This window comes from Megascapheus bottae, chromosome 19 (assembly GCF_031878675.1).
Source record: "Megascapheus bottae isolate mThoBot1 chromosome 19, mThoBot2.hap1, whole genome shotgun sequence".
NCBI classification, from domain to species: Eukaryota; Metazoa; Chordata; class Mammalia; order Rodentia; family Geomyidae; genus Megascapheus; species Megascapheus bottae.
In genome coordinates, this window is record NC_143527.1 from 43,033,549 (window position 1) to 43,056,133 (window position 22,585).

The window sequence follows — 22,585 nt, forward strand, 5'->3', positions numbered from 1 at the left end:
TTCTAAGGAAGACCCTTGGTTAACTAGGACTCAAGAAAGAGGACAAGCTGAGATTCTGAAGCCTATTCCAGAGGCCAGCTGGTTCTCAGTCTGGGAAATTTTTCAGCACAGCTGGGGCCACCTGCAGCCCCACCTCAGATCTGCATGCCAAGCCAACCACAAGCCATGTGATTCGGTGCTGGCCCTGCCTTGCAGAATTCAAGTGTTCTGCCCATCTCATTCTCTTACCCCTGTCCCTGGTGGAATAACTGGGCCTTTGCTAGAGTGCTGATTGGCTCGTTGAGCTCAAAGCCTGGCCTAACAGCTGACTTACTGATCCAGCTCTCAAACTGTTCTATTCCAGGCCGGGCTTGCTGGTGACAAATATTTTTGATGCTAATCATCTGCCTGCCTCTGATTGCACCTGCCTATCGAGTTCTCATCTCCCATTTACCCGACTGCAGCAGGCAGAGTCCTCAAGTTCCTGTCTCTGGCTCATTCCCTCCCAGGAGGGTGGGAAAACCTGTGATTTTGATGATTGTTACAAGCCTGGTTATGAAAGCATGGGCAAAAATAATCAAGCCACCTGTGTTAGTCTGCTTTCCATAGATGTGACATAGCATGTGAGGTAGTCAATTGAAAAGAAGAAAACACTAATCTTGGATCATGTTTCAGAGGTTTAAGTTCATGCTTGCTTGGCACTGATATTTTGGGCCTGTGGTGGCTCAAATACATCCTGACTGGAATGAGTGGTGGAGGAGGCAAATTGACTTCAGCCATGAAGCAAAGAGAGAGGGAGAAAAAAAGAGGGGGTCTTGGTCCCAATATCCCCTTGAATGGTATGCCCTCACCACCTAACTTCCCCCATATCACGCATGACCTTCTAACACTTCCACCACCACCCAGAAGTACCATGGGCTGGGGACTAAGTCACATAGGTATGTGATGCAGGGAGGGGGCATTTTCGATGCACACTACCATAGTACTGGAGCAATACATTATGCGTTAGTGAAATGAAAATCACCTAGAGTAGATCTGACCTGGGAGCCCTAAGAAATAGGCCTCAGGAGTCAGAGATGGGGTTGAAGAGATCCCAGCAGACACTTACTCATTGTACTTGAAAAAGTAACTTCACGCTGTGCTGTGGGGAGGGTCATGGCAGGAAGTGACAGCCACTGAGAGATGAGGGCCTCAAATCTGCCAAAACCCACTGAGTTAGCGGGAAATACCAGGCCTCCCGTTAAAGACATCACAGCCTGGCTGGCAGCTGGATTGCAGCCTGTGAGACCTGACCAAGGGCCCAGTGAAGCTCTGGAATTCTGAACCATGCAAGCACTGAGCTAATAAGAAAATGCTGTTCTAAGCTGGTAATCTGGTGCTAACTTGTTATCCTGCTATAGAAAAGGAACTCACCACCAGATTCCAGTGGCTCACACTTGTCATCCCAGCTACTCAGGAGGCTGAGATCATAGTTCAAAGCCAGCCCAGGAAAAAAAGTCCATGGCTTAACCCGCATAAAGCCAGAAGTAGAGGGGTGACTCAAGTGGTAGAGCATTTACCTTGAGCCGTAGGACTGCCATGCACACAAACTAAACAGTAACCTACCATGTTTAAAATGGTTGCTGTCTCTTTCTAGCTAGACTGTCATCTTGAGTCCCAGCCTGTTCTTCCTTCTGCTCTCCTGTACCTTCAACGAGGGTGAACCAAGAGCCTGCTACCATGGCTCCTCACCTTCTGTTTAGCCTAGGGCACAGCAAGGTCCTCTCAGGAGTATAGCCTCTCATACATTCACACCCTAAGTAAGTGTGCTTGGTGGCACTTAGCTCTCCAAGCCTTGCCCAGTTTTGTCATCTCTGGAACCAAATCCTAAACAAGGGAAACAGCCTACAGAGACCCATATAACTTCTTCTTTAATGAAGAGAATAACAGTGCAGAAAGAAGGTTAGACATTGGGAACAAGGTTTCCAAGCTATGGCTTGACTGAATGAAAAAGTGAAAACATCTTAGAAGTGAATTTTTAGGAGGCAGAGTCTTGTGAGAGAGTCTTAGGTCATTGGGAGAGGGCCCAGCTTCCTCTCTACTCCCTTTTGATTGCTGGCTATGAGGTGAGCTGGGGGTGGAAGGGTTTGCTCAAAGACATAGTTGATGAAGCCAAGACTCCCACTAGAGCCACTGGGGCTCTAGAGAGAGTCAGGCATCTTTCATCCTTCCTTATCTCCATTATCTGCACATCTTCTGATAGTCTGTAAGAAGTATACATTTCTTGAATAACAAACATCATAGCTGTGCTAAATATTTCACCTACACAATACTTTTCAATTTCTGGAGAAGGCACTAAAATCTCCCATATGTGACCAATGCAAACAGATCCAGATTGCTTAAACAGTATACCCAGGGTTACACAGCTGGAGACCATGTATTAATCTGTTTTGTATTGTTGTTTGTTTTAAAAAAAATACCTGGGCTAGATAATTTAGACAGAACACTTTAGTTATCTCACAACCCCACAAGTGTGGGTCTGGGATCTGCTCAGTTCTGATAAGGGCCTACTCTCCACACTACAATGTGGTAACTGGTTTTATAGAGGGATGGCCTGAAAAAGGAAGAGATCACATGGTGTTTTGGGAGAAATGCCAGTCTCATTTATAATATCTTTCAAAAGGAGTAACTGGGGTCCCTCCAAGCTACCTTAGCTAGGAGCAAGACCTTTGGTTGCTTCCCACTGGAAGCCATCTCTTAAATATCAACTCAGCATTACCATTGTGGAAGTGACTCAGATTCCAGCACATAAACTCTAGGGGAACAAACTCAACCCGTAGCACCTCCAAACCACATTTTTGCCGAGTTCTAAAATTTATAATCCCAATCTACTGCACATGGACCCACAAAATTCTGAAGTAAATAAATCTAACCTTTGTGCAATGTTTGACCTTCCAAATTCTACTCACTATTGTACATTGTTTCCCCCTCTTTCTTTATTATGCACTTTTTATATCAGTGTATGTGTATGTATATGTGTATGTGTGTGCGCGCGCGAGCGCGCACGCCAGGGCTTGAACCCAGGGCCTCACAATCTCCTTTAGCTTCTCTAGCTGTTTTGCTCAAGGCCAGTGCCTTACCACTTGAGCCACACTTTCGCTTCCAGCTTTTTTACCTGGTTAATTGGAGGTAAGAGTCGCTCTCAGCCTTGATGGCTCAAGCTGGCTTTGAACCAGAATCCTCAGAACTCAGCTTCCTAAGTACCTAGAATTTCAGGTGTGAAGCACCATGCCTAATTCCAATACCCTTTTTTTTTGTATCCTGGGCCCTTAGGCAGAATCCCAAACTATAGTTTATTTTTAATTTTTTTCATTTGCAAATTACTGGTTCTGGAGCCATTGCAGTAGGTCTGGTGTGGGTTGGATAACTCATAATAAATTCCCTTTTTGTTAAATATTTGTACTTTTGTAATGCTCAGAGGACCAAAGGGCAGGAATTTGAAGCATATCACTGTTCTAGAATTTAAAAAAAAAACATTTTGGAATAGATGTTATGAGCTGAATTAGATGTCCCCAAATTCTCATGTTGAAGCCCTAATCTTCAGTATCTCAGAATGTGATCACACTTGTATTTGAAGAGGTAATTAGGTCAAACTGGGAGTTATAGGATGAAGTATAATCCAATAAAACTGGCACCAAAGCAAGCTGGCATGAGAACGTAGACAAAAGGTAACCACCCACAAGCCAAAGATAGACATCTTAGAGGAACCAATTCTCTACACCTTGATTTGAGACATCTAGCTTTTAGAACTGTGAGACAGTATGGAGGTTCCTTAAAAAAAGATCCAGTATTCCCATTCCTGAGATTTTTCTTTTGCCAACCATGGGGCTTGAACTCAGGGCCTGAGCACTATCCTTGAACTTTCTCAAGGCTAGAGCTCTACCACTTGAGCCACAGCACCACTTCCAGCTTTTTTCTATGTATGTGGTACCAAGGAATCAAACCTTTGTGCATGCTAGGCAAACACTCTACCACTAGGCCAAACTCCCAGCCCCGCATTCCTGAGATTTTTCTGATAGAGAACAACCAGGATTACAGTAAAGACATCAGTACTGCCGTGTTCATTGCAGTACGGTCCAAGGTATGGAATAAGCCCAGACACTCATCAGTGGACAAATGGATCAAGAAGAAGCAATATACAGACACAATGGAATTCTACTCATCTATTAGAAAAAAATGGTATTGTACCATTGATAAGAAAGTGGAAAGAGTTGGGGAAAATTATATTAAGTGAAATAAGCCAGACCCAGAGAAACAAAAAGGTTCCATTGTTTCCTTCATCTGTGTTAGCTAGAATGTACCTATAAATCTTGAAGTAAACACATTGGGTTGGGTGGCATGCAAATGGTTACAAATGGATTAATCAAAGTGTAATAGTGTTTATGGAAGACTCAAGTAGTATGATCTTTCAGAAAGACTAGGTCAAAGCCCAACAAAATCAACATCAGGAAATGGGTACATCCAAGCGAGGATGGCTAAGGGAAGGGGAGTAGATGGATGAAAAGGAGGGGAGAATGCAGTCAGTAATTCATTGTATAGATCACAACATTAAGAAAAGTAAGAAAAGAGGCGGGTCAAAGGGGTGGGGGAAGAACATTGAAGAGGGTGACACTGATTAAGATTCATTGTATTTTTTTCCTTGCCAGTCCTGGGACTTGAACTCAGGGCTTGAGCACTGTCCTTGGACTTTTTCAAAGCTTGAGCTCTACCACTTGAGACTCAGCACTACTTCCAGATTTTTTTTTTCTATGTATGTGGTACCAAGGAATTAAACCCTGGTCTTTGTACATGCTAGGCAAGCACCGTACCACTAGGCCAAACTCCCAGCCCCATCATTGCATGTATAAACTCTTTTGTACAGGGCACCTTCTTTGTACAACTATCTGATGATAATGTTAACCATTTTTAAAAAATGGATTGTGAGAAAAGAAATATCTGTTGTTCAGTCCAGTCAGTCTGTGGTCCTCTGTTCTATCTTAGCCAACCACCGCACCAGGCCTTGTCAATATACTGCAGATCACAAACCACATAACAAAGGCTGATGCACCTGGGAGGGACCTTAAGACCTCGCAGCACCACCTCCTCCCCTCCTTCCTCTCCTAAGTGCTATAATGAGCCAGCCAGGGCTGTGCGGTCAGCAATCTCAGCCCTCTGCTAGGATAGATGAGATCAGAGACACTGACATCACCATCAAGCAGCCAGACACAAAGGCGGGGACTGAGCTACATGCTGCCTGGAGCCCAGCATATTTCAATCCCAAACCTACCATTTGGATGACTCAAGCATGGGCAATCTATCGTCCTCCCTGGACTGTGGTTTGGTGAGACAGGAATAAGAAGGCCTATTTCCTAGGCCTGCTTCCTACTGCCTGTGACATATGTCCTTAGGGAACATTCAGAAAACAACAATTCAAAAGGTACAAATGAGTCAGTGTGGACTCTCTCTGCCTTACCTAGTTCTTCCCAGAAGAAGGCAGCCATTCCCTGGAGATGGCAGCCAGCACGTTTCTTCACATCTCAGCCATACACCAATGACAGGCGCAGCAGCTGGGAGATAGCCAGTCCAAGGGACTTCACCTGGGGAAGTAACTGACTTAGACAATAGCCGAGCTAACCAAAGGGAGAATAAGCCACATGTATATGCACATATACACACAGATGGCAATATACACATACATGTGTGTGCATTGTGTATGTACACATGATGGGATAAGCTAGGGCTCATTCTTGTGAATACAACACGCACTGTGGTGTAAACTGAGCATCAATTCATTACCCAAAGTACTACAGCCATTGCTTACCATCACCATTGAGCCATGGGCCTGGCAGGAGCAGATTATTTCATCCTCAGATGAGATTTCCCAGGATTTAGCAGTCTCAAGAACATTCCGGGGTAGCTATGTGCCAGTAGCTCATGAGTAGGCAGGGAAGTCTGTACGATTCTTATTTCCAGTTAACCACCAAAAGGCCAGAAGAGGAGATATGGCTCAAGTGGTTGAGTGCCTACCTTGAGTTGAAGAAAAAAAAACACCAAGCAGGAGTTCAAGGTCACAAGTTCAAGCACAGTACTGTGAGCAGTAGCCTATCCCACTCCATTGGCTCTGACATTATTGCCTTGGAAGGGTGTTAACATGAGCCAAACAGGGACACTGGGGCCACTGGACAGGTGACTCCCTGTGTGACCCTTCATCTCCCTGCCTCAGAGAGAGAAGTAGAAGGCAGAAAGGACGAAGACCATATCTCCCAACAGCTAGAGCCCACTGTAGGTCACAAAGCAAGTATCAGGACCTCAGGGAGAGAAGGAAAGACAACTAGGGTCCAGCTTCTTGCTGGGCATAGCAGGAGAGGAATGGGCAGCGATGTGGAGGGGGCAGAGCACCCGCAGAGAAAGCAGCAGGACTTCAAGGAAGCAATCTGATCATCAGCAAGACAGTCTATGCCACCCCTGAATCAGGGAAGATCCAGACTGACTGCAGTAAGCTATGGTTTCCACTTCACCAACAGTTGAATTCTTTGCGTATGAGTGGGGAGGAGGAGTGGGGGAGTTACTGGGCTTGAACTCAGGGCCTGAACACTGCCCCCTAGTATTTTCCTTAACACTGGAACTCTACTATTTTAGTCCTCACTATACTTCTGGCTTTTTGATGGTTAGTTGGGAAGAAGGATATCATGGATTCTTCTACACTAGCTGACTGATCTCAGATCTCAGGATGCTGAATAGATAGGAGTAGAGGTGTGAACATCTGAGGCTCAATGAATTGTTAAAGACATTGTTTTTAGCATCTGGTATCATGGGCAAACAAAAGGGTTCATTCTGTATAATTATACTTCCATAAAGTTCCAAAACAGACAAATCCAGTATTTGGTGGTAGAAAACAATTTCTGGCTAAGGAGGGGAGCAGATGTGAGAGACTGGCTACAAAGGGAGAGAAGGTTTTGGGCCATGAAAATGTTTTGTATTTTGATTGGGTGGTACTTGCTAGCATGCAAAAATCAATGGAAGTTCATGCCCGTAATTCTAGCTACTCAGAAGGCTGAGATCTCAGGATCTCAGTTTGAAGCCAGCCAGGACAGGAAATTCACATCTCTAAAAAAATCACTAAAAAGCTGGCACTGGAGCTGTGGCTCAGGTAGTAGAGTGTTAGCCTTGAACATTAAAGCTCAGGGACAGCACCTAGGTACTGAGTTCAAGCCCTAGAACCAGCACACACATACACACATCTCAATAAAGAGTACACATAAAAACATGCTTTTCACTAATTTCAATTAGAAGCCTATAAAATTAACGGATACACACATTTGCACACAAGCATATGCATGCACACACTTACACTCACACACTTTTGAGTGCCTGCTATACACAACCAACTCTCAATATCCATGCACTCCACATCCATACATTCCACCAAATGGTGATAGAAAATATTTAGGAAAAAATTTATATTGGTATTGAGCGCATGTAGACTTTTATCCCTTGTGACTTTCTCAGAACAATTCGATTATTATTTCACATGGCTATATTGTATCAAGCATCAACAAACACATGATTTAAAGTAAGGATGTGGATGGATTTTGTGCCTATACTATGCTTATGCTATCTTATTCAAAGGACTTGAGCATGGGTGAATTTTGTCCTGAGACTATAGGAGGAAGGTGTCCTGGAAACAGCCCACCACATTCTAAGGACAACTGTCGAAAGAAAGCATTGTGGTAGATGTCAGTAAGCCACAAGCACAACCTAAGTCATAACCCGCCCTGAGGACATACAGAGAGGATAAAATTTGGGCAAGGTGGCTCATGCCTATAATCCCAGCTACTCTGGAGGATGAGATTTGAGGACTGAGATTCAAACCCAAATCAGGTTTTAAAAGAGGGGAGGTGGTGTCCATGAGCCTCTTATTTCCAACCAAAAAGCCAGAGAAAGAGCTGGGGCTCACGTGGCAGAACATCAGCCTGGAACAAAAAAAAAATCAAGAGACAGCTCCCAGGTACTGAATTCAAGTCCCAGTAATGGCACAAAAGAAAATAAAAGAGGAGGGGGAGTAAAAAGAAAAAAAGAGGAAAGACAAGGAAGAAGTAAGACCAGTTTGTTCAGGATATAAATACCAAGCTGAAGAGTCTGGATTTTATCAGTAAACATTTAAGGCTTAAAACCACAGGGGTGTAGATAGCCGGGTAATTTGCAGGTTAGACTCAGGAAGGGAGTATCTGCAAGTTGAAACCTAGTAATTTTTATTTTTATTATTTTTCTGGCATTACCAGGGTTTAAACACAGGGCCGTGTGCTTTCTACCGTCTGGCCCCTTTTTCCATTTGTCAGTTTCATTATTGCTTTTCACTGCAGGCTATTCTAGGCCACAATCCTCCTATTTATGCTTTGGGATTACAGACAGGTGCCACTTCACCCAGACATGGTACTTTCCTAAGCAATGGTAGCAGGCTTAAAACACCACACAGTATTTTCAGAAAAGCAAGCTGAGACTCGGGACACCCTGTCTTGGTCACCTGGCCTGGCCTCTTATTCCTGCCCTCTCATTCCACCTTGGAACAATTGTTTAAGTATTTACTCTAATATTGTTTCATCTCCATAATGTGGGAAAACCCAGCATTGTAGAGAAGGGCCATTTTTTGGTGGGTCGGGGGGGGGGGAGCCTCTGAAGTCCCCTGAAGCAGGGAATTCCCATTCTAGAAAACCATCTGTGCAGCTCAACTAAATACCACTTACAGAACCCCATTTCTCTCATGCCAAGAAGCAAATAGACTCCAGTCTCACTCAGGAGAACAGAAATGAACATTCACACTGATCTGTCTGACTGCAGCTTTAAGGTATTCCTTTCCATGACCTGCCTAGCAAGGAACACAGCTCAGAACACAAGCAAATTAATCTGGAATTGGCTCCAGAGCCTCTGTCCTCACTGGGTGTCCAGAACTCTGGACCTGGTACGTTCAGGGTAGATTTGCACCTACCTGCTTCTCATAAAGCTCCTCTCATTAGCTTTCTCCTTGCAGGTTAAGAACTATCCAAGGGGCTGGGAGTTTGGCCTAGTGGTGCAGTGCTTGCCTAGCATGTATGAAGACCTGGGTTCAATTCCTTGGTATCACATATATAGAATAAGCCAGAAGTGGTGCTGTGGCTCAAGTGGTAGAGCTCTAGCCTTGAGAAAGCCCAAGGACAATGTTCAGGCCTTGAGTTTAAGCCCCACGACTGGCAAAAATAAGAATTGTTCAAGAAGTTTTAGTGCTCCTCCTTGTGCAATTTCTCTTGGGAGGATCTTTACTTTTTCTCCAGAAAAGAGGCAGAAAGTGTTTACAAGATTCTTCACTGTTCCGTATGAGGTAAGTTCCTGGCCTGAACAGTCTCTAGAGATCCTTCAGAAGTCAAGATTCTGAGTCTATTTTAGAGCTCTCAGAGGTTTCCTGGTATACATTAGAATGCACAAAGAGTACCTCCAGTATCAGTAAAAGAATAATAATAAAGCTTCCAGGAATAAGTCACTCGGGTTGAAATATAGATCGGTGGCAAAGTGTTTGTCTAGTACATGCAGTGTCCTACCATCTATTCCCAGGCCCCAAAATGAAAAAAAAAACACCCAAACATCCAGTTAAACATAATAATTCACTAAACTTACGTTCAATTCGTATTACAAAATTTTCGGACATAAAGAAAAGTTGAAGGAAATTTACAATAAATACCCACGTATCATCCACCTAGACTTTATTACTATTTTTTACTCACTTTGTTTTAGCACATATTTATTTTGATTTAGCACATATTTATTTCATTTATCCTTCCCACTATCTATCCATCAATCAGTATCTTCATTTTGCAGGGAAAATTATTATTTTTCTTTTGGGGGTAAAATTCACATGCAATGCAGAGGCTTGGAGTTTGAAGAACATAATAACTACGTGCACTGCAGGGTCCACGTACACTTTGAGCTTCAGCCACGGGAAATTCCTTTGTGCTCTTTCCCAGAGAATTCCACACTCCTCCCTCCACAGATACACCACAATCTCACTTTGCCTTCTGTCTGAGGTTCACTTTCTCTTATTAAATGAGTACATTTTCCTATTTATTAGTCTTGTATATTCTGAAGTCTCAAATAAATGCACCTATACATCATTAGAATATACACAGCATTATACAGTCTTCATTGAATTGGGGTCTTTCATTTAGCATGTTTTCGACGTTCACTCAGGGTTCTTCCTAGCAGTGATTTATTCCTATTTGTTACTGACAAGTATGTTCTACGATGCACTGCACTTTGTAAGCTTATTACCTGTTGATGGACACATGGGGTTTCTAGTTTGACAAGTTACAAATATGAGCATTTCCTTTGTGAGCATGTGTTTCATTTCGCTTGGGGTGGATTGCTGGTCTGCAGGGTATGTATGTGCATACTTAGTCTTACAAGAAACGCTAGACATGGCTGTACACCCGCTAATAATATGTGAGTTCTGGTTGGTCCATTTCCTCAACGGGATTTCATATTATCAGTGTATTTATTTTATTTATAAGTCAGCTGTGGGGCTTGAACTCTAGGCCTAGGCACTGTCCCTGAGCTCTTCGGTTCAAGATTTTGATGAAATCTATTTTTGAATGGTTGTTATTTTTCTATTCACTTTTAAAAATGTTTTCTCCTTAAAAGCGTCATCATATTTGTCCATTACTTTGAGGTCTGTTCCCCATACGAGTAGATATTGAGGTGTTTTGCTTGTTGTTGTGTTGTTTCTTCTCCCTGAGAGAAATCCAGTTGTCAGTACACCATCGGTTAAAGGGCTTTTTCTTTCTTTATTGACTTACATCGGCACCTCCATCGCCCTTCCTCACACCTTTGCTGAAAACCAAATCATCACACTTAAAGTGTGAAAGCATTGAAAACCTGGAGAAAAAGTACTGGAAACAATGATTTTCACACTAAGCCACAGGTAACAATGGAAAGTCGCTCTCCTGTGAGAGTGGGGGAAAGCCAGGAGGGCTCTGCTATGGCCCTAGCTGACATCTGGACAGACTCCAAACTGCAGCACAGACTGACAGTCTGGTGGCGGATTCTGTAGGCTGTCAGCTAGACTTTCCAAGGCCAGATACAGAGAGAATAACTGTCATGGACACCACCCCGTGACCTGGAACTGTTCATTCTACTTCCCCAAGGCCGTCAGGACAGATGGAGTCCATTTAGTCAGCTTTGGCTTTGGGATCTGGGTGTGTTGTTTTGGTTTCCCTCAAGGCTCTCATGGGTTTCTGTCTCCTCCAGCAAGCGCTACCTGACTCTGCTCTCTGGGATGTTGTTATTATTCTTATTATTCCTCCTCACTAGGCAGAGGCTTTGTCTCCTTGTCACTCAGGGGCCCCCATAAGACCCCAGTCTTCTCAGTCATCCTCCCCCTCCCCTATGGAGGCTCTTGGAAAAGAGCTATCATGTGTGGACAGTCCTCTCCCACACATACTCTTGTGTCTGACTTCTAGTTATTCCAAATTATTATGCATTGGCCTCACTGAAGAATAGTTTAAGTTTTAGCTGTTTTTATTCTGCCAAGAACAAATCAAGTGAGTGTCCCCTCTCTCCTAGGGGAGGACTTGTTATATTTTAGAATTATGTTAACTCATTGTCTCATAGCCTCACGTCTCATATAGACTCAAGAAAAGTTAGGATCTTTTAGGATCAGCGTTTCTCTCGCAGTTAGAGTGAAAAGCATGTTTTCTTGCTAATTAAAGCAGGTCTGCCTTCTTCTTCTTCTTCTTCTTCTTCTTCTTCTTCTTCTTCTTCTTCTTCTTCTTCTTCCTCTCCTTCTCCTCCTCCTCCTTCTCCTCCTCCTTCTCCTCCTCCTCCTCCTTCTCCTCCTCCTCCTCCTCCTCCTCCTCCTCCTCCTCCTCCTCCTCCTCCTCCTCCTCCTCCTCCTCCTCCTCCTTCTTCTTCTTCTTCTTCTTCTTCTTCTTCTTCTTCTTCTTCTTCTTCTTCTTCTTCCTCTTCTTCCTCTTCTTCTTCCTCTCCTTCTCCTTCTCCTCCTCCTCCTCCTCCTCCTCCTCCTCCTCCTCCTCCTCCTCCTCCTCTTCTTCTTCTTCTTCTTCTTCTTCTTCTTCTTCTTCTTCTTCTTCTTCTTCTTCTGTCAGTCCTGGTGCTTTAACACAGGGTCTGGGCATTCACTGTCTTTGAGCTTTCTCAAGGCTACCACTCTACCACTTGAGCCACAGCCCCACTTCTGGCTTTTTCTGCATAGGTGTAACTGTGGAATTGAACCCAGGGCTTCATGCATGCTAGGCAAACACTCTACCATTAGGCCAAACTCCCGGCCCCTGCCTCATTCATTTTAACAATTATTTGTTAAATATCCTGTTTAGGGCCTGTATATTCATGGAGAAGACAAAACATAGTCTTTGCTGTCTGCCAGCTGGGCACCAGAGAGTAGAGGAACGATCAGAGTAGGATTGCAGTCCCACTGTAATTCTGCGAGTCCACAATCCTACATATAATAATTGTTCACTTAGGGCCGGGAGTTTGACCTAGTGGTAGAGTGCTTGCCTAGCATGCATGAATACCCTGGTTCGATTCCTCGGTACCACATACATGGAAAAAAGCTGGAAGTGGTGCTGAGGCTCAAGTGGTAGAGCGCTAGCCTTGAGAAAGTCCAAGGACAGTGCTCAGGCCTTGAGCCCAAGCCCAAGACTGGCAAAAATAATAATAATAATAATAATTGTTCACTTACTCAGAAAGTCAGTGAAGTAATGCCTCAACTGGGAAGGAGAGTTGGTGAACATGTCCCCAGAGTAGAAATATACAGCTGGATAAAGGAGTGAGCATATCATTGGCAGAGACATATCTTGCCTATAATTACAGTGACATGAAAAAATAGAGCTGTCCTCATGAGGTCCTGGCTCTGAACTCCAAGTTTTCTTATTGCTGATGGAAGTCTCTGAGAGCCAAAGGCTGTGTGTGTGTGTGTGTGTGTGTGTGTGTGTATACATGTATACTACTAGGGGCTTATACTCTTGTTTAGCATTTGTTTGTGCCAGTCCTGGGACTTGAACTCAGGGCCTGGCCAGTGTCCTTTTTTTTGCTGATCAATTGGAACTAAGAGTCTTAGATTTGTCTACCCAGGCAGGCTTTAAACCAAAATCCTCAAATCTCAATTTCCTGGATAGGTAGAACTATATGTGTGAACCACTGGTACCTGGTCAAAGGTCTCTTTAGGATGTAAGTGGTTATCAGACAACTTCCCCCACAAATCCCTGCCTGGGCCAAGTGGGTCTCCCAGCTCCCTTTGTCCTTGTCTTAGCCTACTATTCATGTCCAGATGCACTAGTCCTGTGTCTGCAGTCCCTGAGTTGCTCAGAGGTGGTGATGGTCAGATGCCCTCAGCATCCCAGCCCTGCCTGTACCTGGCCGTGGAGTAGGCCAGAAAGTGGCATCTGACCTGAAATCAAATAATATTCTTGTATGTCCTGTCAAGGTGACTGGATCACTCTCGAGCTACTATCGCTCAGGTCTGAATACGCTCCTGTCAATAAAAAGCAGGAGTTTAGCATGCCTTCCTATAGATTCCCCCTGGTCATCTTACTTGTTTTTAATTGAAGAGAAGGGCCCATCTTATGCTAGCCAGTCACTATCTCCTGGAATTTGCAAATCTGGTCTTTTCTAAATGTTAACTTTTAGAGAGCTGAATTATTCATGCATTCCCCTGACCCAGTGACATTTTGATTGCTGCCTTCACTGTTTAAATTTGAATGATCTCAGATTCTATTTGAGCCTGCCTGAACCTCCCAATAACTGCACGGGGCGGATAAGGAACCGCTTAGACTGCAACACTGGGTTCCACTGTATCTTTCCAGAGCTTGTTTCCGCGTAAACCCAGGAAAACAAGGGAGCATCTGTTTTCAAATGTGACATTCTTTCCCATGGGAAGTGCTTCCAACTGTCTTAGTTCTGCCTTCTTGCTTTTTGCCTGCCTCCTTGTCTCTCACCAACAGAATAATGCCATATTTTTTTTCCAGAACAGAACTCCATCTTGGGTTGTGGGATAAAAGGGCAACTTGAAATATAGAACATTAAAATGTTCTATCTGCTTGTTAATTGTAGGGAAGTTAAGATTATCAAATGAAAATAGGAAGAATAGCTGTATGCCATAAAACTCAGTAATGACCCCAATATTGGAAATAAATAGCCAGTGCTTGGAGGGATGCTAACATCACAGATGAGAAGGGAGACGTGAAACCTGGGAAGGTTGGAGTGGCTTCTGACCAAACTGCTCTGGAAAATGTAAAAGATCTGACTGAAGGCTCTTCAGGGAAGTTAGCCAGGCTGAGGTGGCAGAATTAGCTGTGCTCGCCCACTAAACCCACCTGATTGCAATTAAAGGACTCATTTTTCATATCTGACCTTTTAAGTGTCCTGCATTTTTGCTTCGTTTACAAATAGAACCGTGCTGGGTACCAGTGGCTCATGTCTGTACGCCTGGTTACTCAGGGGGCTGAGATCTGAGGATCACAATTTGAAGCCAGCCTAGGGAGTCTTAGTACCAATTAACCAGCAGAAAATAATGGCTCAAGCGTTAGTTAGGGCTCCAATCTGAAGAGAAAAAGGCCAAGTGAGAACACATGGCCCCCCAAGTTCAAGATTCAGTACTGGCACATGCACACACACACACACACACACACACACACACACACACACACACACAGGAAAGAAAAATGGGAGTCATGCCACCACTTTAAATATAAACTCGTCCCTAATTCTTGTGTCCTTTTCTATACAACTTTCAGGCTGTTTCTCTTTGACTTCCATTTCTCTCATGGTTTTGTTCGGGGACCCTTTCTAGAGACTCCAAAGTCCCCTCTCCCCTTTCACTATCACTGCCCCTCACCCCCCACCCCATTGCCTCTCTGTCAGTTCACATGCAGTGAGTGAGTGAGTGAGGGCTGGAAGAGGGAAGGTGGTAGAACATAAAAATAATGGAATAATTGGCAGATAAACATGAAAGCTGTTTGTATTTTCACATTTTCATTATCCATTCACATGGAACACACCTCTGCTCAATTTCAACTATTGTCTCAAGTTTGTCAAATCCTTTATGAATTGAGACATCACACTACAGTGTGTTCAGTGTTCAACCGAAAAAAGAACTTCCCTCTCACACCAGGGCGTGGGGAGATTCATAGGAGTGAGTAGTCATTGTGGAAAACCAAGTCTGGAGAGGTCTGAAGTTACACAGTTTGGATGGACCTTTAATGAAAAAAATTTAAAAAACAATACTTGATCCTTCCATTTTTGTCCAACAAACAAAAGTCCATATTATCACACTGTTAAATCCCTTCTAGAGGCCTTAGTGAGAGCCTGTACAAATGAAGAGCCAGCGGTTTAAATTTCATTGGCTTCACAGTAAATCTGCCTCTAAGGATGAAGTTTGGATCTGGTTTCAAATGTTGCCTAGGAGTGTACAAGACAAAGAATAAGAGACTAATCCAGCTGGCCAAGCTACAAGCCTTTACAAGGACCAAAGACACGAAAAGGGTGCAAGTCATAGCGTTAAGTTCTGGGTAGGAACTGATGGTGTCTGAATGAATTCAGAAATGCTGCTGGTCCTGCAAGAAAGTGGGGCAGAGTGGCCCAGGCATCCAGAGTGAGTGGGTGCTGACTGTGACCACAGGCCTTTGATGATCCAAGGTCAGAACCATGGTCTCCACTTTTACTCCCTACCCTTAGTCCAACCTCTTAGAGCCTCTCTCTGTTTTCTCATTGTGTGTGAACTTAAAAAACAAACAAAAATAAAACCGAGTTCACAGTTTGACTCACAATATTTGAGCTTTCAGCCCATGGTCACATGAGGAAGAAGAGTACTTCAGAGCGAGGAACACTCTGCAGAGGAAGCAGCTCAACTCATGGCAGCCAAGAAACAAGCAGACACAGGAAAAGGGAGTTACCTAACTTCTTTCCACCAAGTCCCACTTCTTAAAGGTTTTACTGATTCCCATTGGCTGAGGACAGCAAGCCTTCAACACATGGGCCTATGGGAGACATTTAAAACCCAATCTACGATGATCATTTGTAAGATTCCTCCATGGTAGTAATAAATGCGATAGTTTTCATTGCCTGGTTCAGTGTTCAATCAGTCATTATTGTCATTTTGTAATTAATGATAACACTTGGACATAGTAGCCTCACACAGAACTTCTGGGGGCCTAGAAAGAGGCATGGTTACCAGACAGACAATGAGAAGGAGGTTTTCCACATCTCTTCCTTCCTGTCATACTGCCTTCCGGAGTCTGAAATAACTTCAGATCTGCTGCAGCATCTGCTAGAGACGTTTCAAGGAGACTCTGGGCTACAAGAGCAAGGGCCTCCGACAGCCTACTAGAAGAAAGAGCTATTACTGGCTTGGGGGACACCCAAATAAAAGGAGCCTTGAGCCAGTGCTGTGGATAGGAATAAAGGCACTGTACTCCAGTCTCCAGATCCTAAATATAGGACAGGAATGATGATAACAGCCCTTTGTGAGGCATCAGTCAGTTTCCAAAATATAGCTATTAGCATTGCAATGCCTAATTGTGCTAGGGGAATGTTTGTGATAGGCAATGAGTCTTTCACAACTGCATGGCTAGGTTCCATGCCTTAAGCTTTATTTTTTTGTTTTTCTTTTCATTGGAAAATGAAAATTGCTCATATTTACATTATACAACATGATGTTTTGAAATATGTATACATTATGGAAGAACTCAATCGAGATAATTAACATCCATCACCCCACATGCTTGTTATTTGCTTCTGGAGGTGGGAATATTAAAATATATACTCTCAGAAATTTCCAGTTTATGCAGACTGTTGTGATTACTGGAATCATCCTGTTGGAAGTAGACCTGAACTGTCGGCCAAATCCCCCCTTCAGGAGAAACTCTGAACACTTTCTGCTTCTGTGAATGTCCCTTCCAGAAATTCTCATGTGGGTGAGATCCTGTGGATTCAGCTTCCTGTACCTTCACTGAGCATAATAGCCTCCTAGTTCATCCACATGGCAAAATGCTAGACTTTCTTCCTCATTTTTCACATATTCCTTACATTTACATGCATCCCTCCCCCCTCCCCAATTTGAAATAAGAATATTGGAGTGTTGGGTTTGCTAAATTAGTGTACACACTGTGAGCTTGCCAGACAGAGTCCCCTCTAACTCATGAGACCCACAACCCAGTATGCCTGTGAAGCCCTAATTCATTAATTCATGGTCCTGGCACTGCCATAAATGCAACCTAGTCTCTCTTTACTGCGGAGGAAGCTGAAAATAGACATCAGTCTTCCTTGGCCAGAATGCAGCAGCCTGCTGACGACACCACCTGTCCTGACAAGCAAGCACATCGGGGGAGCAGGAACTGATGAGGATCCTGTGATTTTAAATGCTCAGGCCGAGGCAGGGGTTCTGCCTTCTGACGCACATACCCCATTTGATGTGTTTTATCTCCCACCTACAGTGGTGATTCAAACCCCATTTTACCTCTGCTGCCAAGCTATAGTAATGTGCTAATCAGTTTCCTGCTACTGATGCTCCTAAGGATGACTGCAATGCGTTGCTAGGCAACAAGCTCCGCCCTCTCTGCCACCTCCCCCCCCACCACCACCACAGTGCTTCATTTTCCTCTGCCTGCAGAATCCCTACCCCTGATGCTGTGCTCAGGTGAGGTCAGCAGCCTGGTCCCCAACCTAAGGGATGCACTTGGCTGCTGGTCTGATCTCCCTTAGAGGATCAAAGAAAGTGGTTGTGCCTTGAGTACAGTGTCCTAAGTTGTATTGTGATCGATCCTGATGGTCTGGATAAATTTAGAGAAGCTCTTTAGAGACTGAGAATTCAATTCAATTTGGACTTGATTGTTAAGGACACAATGTTCTCAGCTGGAAGATGTCCCTGCTCTGTTATTTTGACCTCTTGCTTTAATTCTGATCTGATAATGAGTGACCCGGCTCACACTGAAGCCAGCCAATAAGGTGAGAAGTGACTGGTGAGGTCCCTTGTGTGGACAGGAGATCAGTGATACTTCCCAGGCAGAAAGCCCTGCTTTATGCTCAGAATAGCCAGCACAGGTGGTAGGCTCTGCTGCCCTCCAGTCCACGCATCACCTCTGCAGGGGAGATTCTGTCTGGGCAAAGCTGTAGACACTTCAAAAGTCCTGGACAGACGCAGTTTAGAGACTTCATTCTAATTAAATGGAGATTAGCAAACTTCAGGGAAGTCTCACCCAATTTTATAAAGCAGCAAGACATCAATTATTCAGGTCTAAATATAGGAGGGAGGATTCTGGAAAGAAGAGAACGAAGAGAGGTGATGGGATAATGGCTCGTCTTTCATTCCCCAGCCCAGACAACCCTGGCTGCTTGCTTCAACAAAGTCAAGGTTGCAGTCTTCACACTGGGTGGGGGTGGGGAGGCCCAAATGTACTGCTGATCACTCCTGAGAGAGATCAGAACACTGTTACGTACACAAAAAACTTGCATCCTGCCTGAAGGTGCTAAATGCTAGTTTCTTCCCAGTGGTCATGTATTATTGGTGTTTTGCCTGTTAACACCTTGACTCAAAGTATTAGACCTCAAAGTATATGCTATCGTTTCTATCTGAAATCCAATGTGCTAATGGGGTGGCAGCTTTCCAAAGTGGGAATATTATTGAGGAATATTGAGGAATATTGGCACCCCAAATCTTCCTGTCTGTCATAAAGTGAACAGACCTTTGCCATATGTTTCTGCCATAGTACATCATGTGACACAGGCCCAACGTGACGATGCCAAATAGCCATAGATGACATTTTAGCTCTGACATCATGAGCTAAAATGAACCTTGCTTCTATATTAGTTGATTATCTCAGGCATTTTTGTGATGGAAAGCTGATTAATGTAGTGTAGAGGTACCTTAAACACATTCCTTTCTCTTCTCCATAACCCACATGCCCTGAATATGTATCACCAGAGCTCAACCTTCTGAGAGCATAATTGTGTGAGAATTGAGTAGGCAATGATCCTTGAGAAATGGTACTACAGTCATTTTTTAATGTATTAGATTCAGGCACTGGTGGTTCATGCCTATAATACTATCTACTCAGAAGGCTGAGATTTGAACACTGAGGTTTGAAGCCAGCCTTTAGAGGAATGGCTGTGAGAATCTTATCTTCAATTAACCACTAAAAAGCCAGAAGTTGAGTCATTGCTCAAGTGGTAAAGTGCTAGCTTTGAGCAAAAAAGCTTAGGGATAGCACCCAGCCCTGAGTTCAATCAAGCACCAGCACACACACACACACACACACACACACACACACACACACACACACAACTATTGTTTTCTGAGGCACACATTGAGAAAAGGATACTGGCCCAATTGGTTACAATTGGTTACTTAGACTATTTTACAACCTACAATGAAATTCAAGACAGAATTTAGTCTGTTAAGCTCCTAGACAAAAGCTGGAGAGGTGAGGTGGACCCAGGTCTACTCTGACAGCCTGAATGTGTCCCCAGTGGGGCCAATCTAACAATTTGAACAGAACTACATTTGTTCTCTCAGAGGGGCAGTTAATGGAGTAGATTTAGGGATAGCTCCAGCTTCTGATACGTACAACCTGGGCAACAGTCACTAGCCAATACTACTATGTCATCTTGATGTAACCCTGGGCCTGTCTGGGCCTTGGTGTCTTAGGTTATAAAAGATGATGCTGGGCAATGTGGCTTGCACCTATAATTCAGCCTTTCAGGAAGCAGAGATTAGAAGGTTCACAATTCAATGTCAGCCCAGGCAACAAAAAAGTTTGGAAGGCCCTATCTCAACCGGTAGTCTTGGATGAGGTAACAGGTACCTATTTTTCCAGCCACGTTGAAGGCATAAATAGGAGAATTGTGGTACAGACTACCTGGAACAAAACATGAAATGCTATTAGAAAAATACTAAGAAAAACAGGCTAGAAGTGTGGCCCAATAGCACTCTGAGTTCCAACACCAGTACTACCATAAAAACATTTTGGAAGATCACCTCAATTGGATGGATCATAGGGATAATTAAATGCGAGGATAAGTAATGTGTGGAGGTTGAGCAATTCTCATGCAATAGAATTCGTACTAACCCATTATCCCATTTAGTCCATACAGCAAGGATTTACACCCATACCTTTAGAGTGAGAAAACAAGGTTCTAAAAGTGCACAGGAGCCTGCTCACGATTGCTGGATTTGTACTTGTTTCTGTCAGAACAGACCTCAGCCTCTTAAATCTCCTCATGGCTAAAGCTCCCAAATGTTGTTGCCAAATAGAATTCCTCCTCCTCCTCTTCCTCCTCCTCCTCCCCCTCCTCTTCCTCCTCCTCCTCCCCCTTCTCCTCCTCTACCTTCTTCTTCTTCTTCTTCTTCTTCTTCTTCTTCTTCTTCTTCTTCTTCTTCTTCTTCTTCTGCTTCTGCTTCTGCTTCTGCTTCTGCTTCTGCTTCTGCTTCTGCTTCTGCTTCTTCTGCTTCTTCTGCTTCTGCTTCTTCTTCTGCTTCTGCTTCTCCTCCTCCTCCTCCTCCTCTTTCTTCTTCTTCTTCTTCTTCTTCTTCTTCTTCTTCTTCTTCTTCTTCTTCTTCTTCTTCTTCTTCTTCTTCTTCTTCTTCTTCTTCTGCTTCTTCTGCTTCTTCTGCTTCTTCTGCTTCTTCTGCTTCTGCTTCTCCTCCTTCTTCTCCTTCTCCTCCTCTGCCTTCACTTCTTCTTCTTCTTCTTCTTCTTCTTCTTCTTCTTCTTCTTCTTCTTCTTCTTCTTCTTCTTCTTCTTCTGCTTCTTCTGCTTCTTCTGCTTCTTCTGCTTCTTCTGCTTCTTCTGCTTCTTCTGCTTCTGCTTCTCCTCCTTCTTCTCCTTCTCCTCCTCTGCCTTCACTTCTTCTTCTTCTTCTTCTTCTTCTTCTTCTTCTTCTTCTTCTTCTTCTTCTTCTGCTTCTGCTTCTGCTTCTGCTTCTGCTTCTGCTTCTGCTTCTGCTTCTGCTTCTGCTTCTTCTGCTTCTTCTGCTTCTGCTTCTGCTTCTGCTTCTGCTTCTTCTTCTGCTTCTGCTTCTCCTCCTCCTCCTCCTCCTCCTCTTTCTTCTTCTTCTTCTTCTTCTTCTTCTTCTTCTTCTTCTTCTTCTGCTTCTGCTTCTGCTTCTGCTTCTGCTTCTGCTTCTTCTGCTTCTCCTCCTTCTTCTCCTCCTCCTCCTCTTCCTTCTCCTTCTTCTCCTTCTTCTTCTTCTTCTTCTTCTTCTTCTTCTTCTTCTTCTTCTTCTTCTTCTTCTTCTTCTTCTTCTTCTTCTTCTTCTCCTCCTCCTCCTTCTACCTCTTCTAATTCTTCTTCTCCCTCTTCCTCTTCCTCCTTCTCCTCCCCCTCCTCTTCCCCCTTCTCCTCCTCCTCCTCCGCCTTCACCACTTCTTCTTCTTCTTCCTCTTCCTCTTCCTCTTCTTCTTCTTCTTCTTCTTCTTCTTCTTCTTCTTCTTCTTCTTCTGCTTCTGCTTCTGCTTCTGCTTCTGCTTCTGCTGCTTCTGCTTCTGCTTCTCCTCCTCCTCCTCCTCCGCCTCCTCCTCCTCCTCCTCCTCCTCCTCCTCCTCCTCCTCCTTCTTCTTCTTCTCTTGAACTCAGTGCCAGTCCCTTAGGCTTTGTGACTCAAGGCTAGCACTTCACCACTTAGCCATACGTCCACTTTCAGCATTTTGCTGGTTAATTGGAGACAAGAATCACACAGACATTCCTGCCCAGCTGGCTTTGAACTATGATCCTCGGATCTCAGCCTCCTGAGTAAGAGGAGGACAGGCATGAGCCATCAGCACCTTTTTAGCTGTATCTTCTTCCAGCTGCTAGCCAACAGAACTTCCCAGGGAAGCTTCTTGGTCATTTATCTCATAACAAAATTCATAATTCTTTTTTTTCTGGTTAAAAGGCTTGAGACCTTTGCTATCCCTAATTAAAGTGAAAATGCTAAGGAGTACATTATCCCCTTTGAAACCTAGAAAAAAAATCTTTACTAAACCATCTAGTTGCTTAATTAAACAGAAAAATAGTAGGATCAATACTAGTTTTGCTACACGTAATACCTCAGAGCAAGCTGACCTTAGTAACGATTGCTATAAATTTTGGGGGTCTGGGAGGGATATTTGGAAGTAACCCTGTCTAGCTCAGAATGGTTGACATCACTGACAGCTCACTTGGGCCAGTACAAGATACAGAAACAAAAGCTCTAGTTGTTTTTATTGTTCATCTTGAGTGCAACTCTGAGCACAGCAGCTAGCACACAGTAAGTTTTCAGGAAACTTTAGTCCTTATGAGTTCGGGGAATGGTATTATTGTCATTGTTTTTGAAGTCTTGAGGGCATGGCCTGAGGCTAAATGTCCTTAAGTGCCTACACAGAGTCCTCAGGGCTCCACTGGAATTTAAAAAATGAAAGGAAACAAAACAAAACAAAAAACCGCAGTGTCATCCAATTCATTAAGATGACTTGTTTATGAGTCAACCTGTTTTCTTGCTCTACAGATTCATATGTGCACTGCATTAAAAACAAAACAAAACAAAAATGCTGCTGAGCCAGGTAGTAGTGGTTCATGCCTTTAATCCTAGCTTC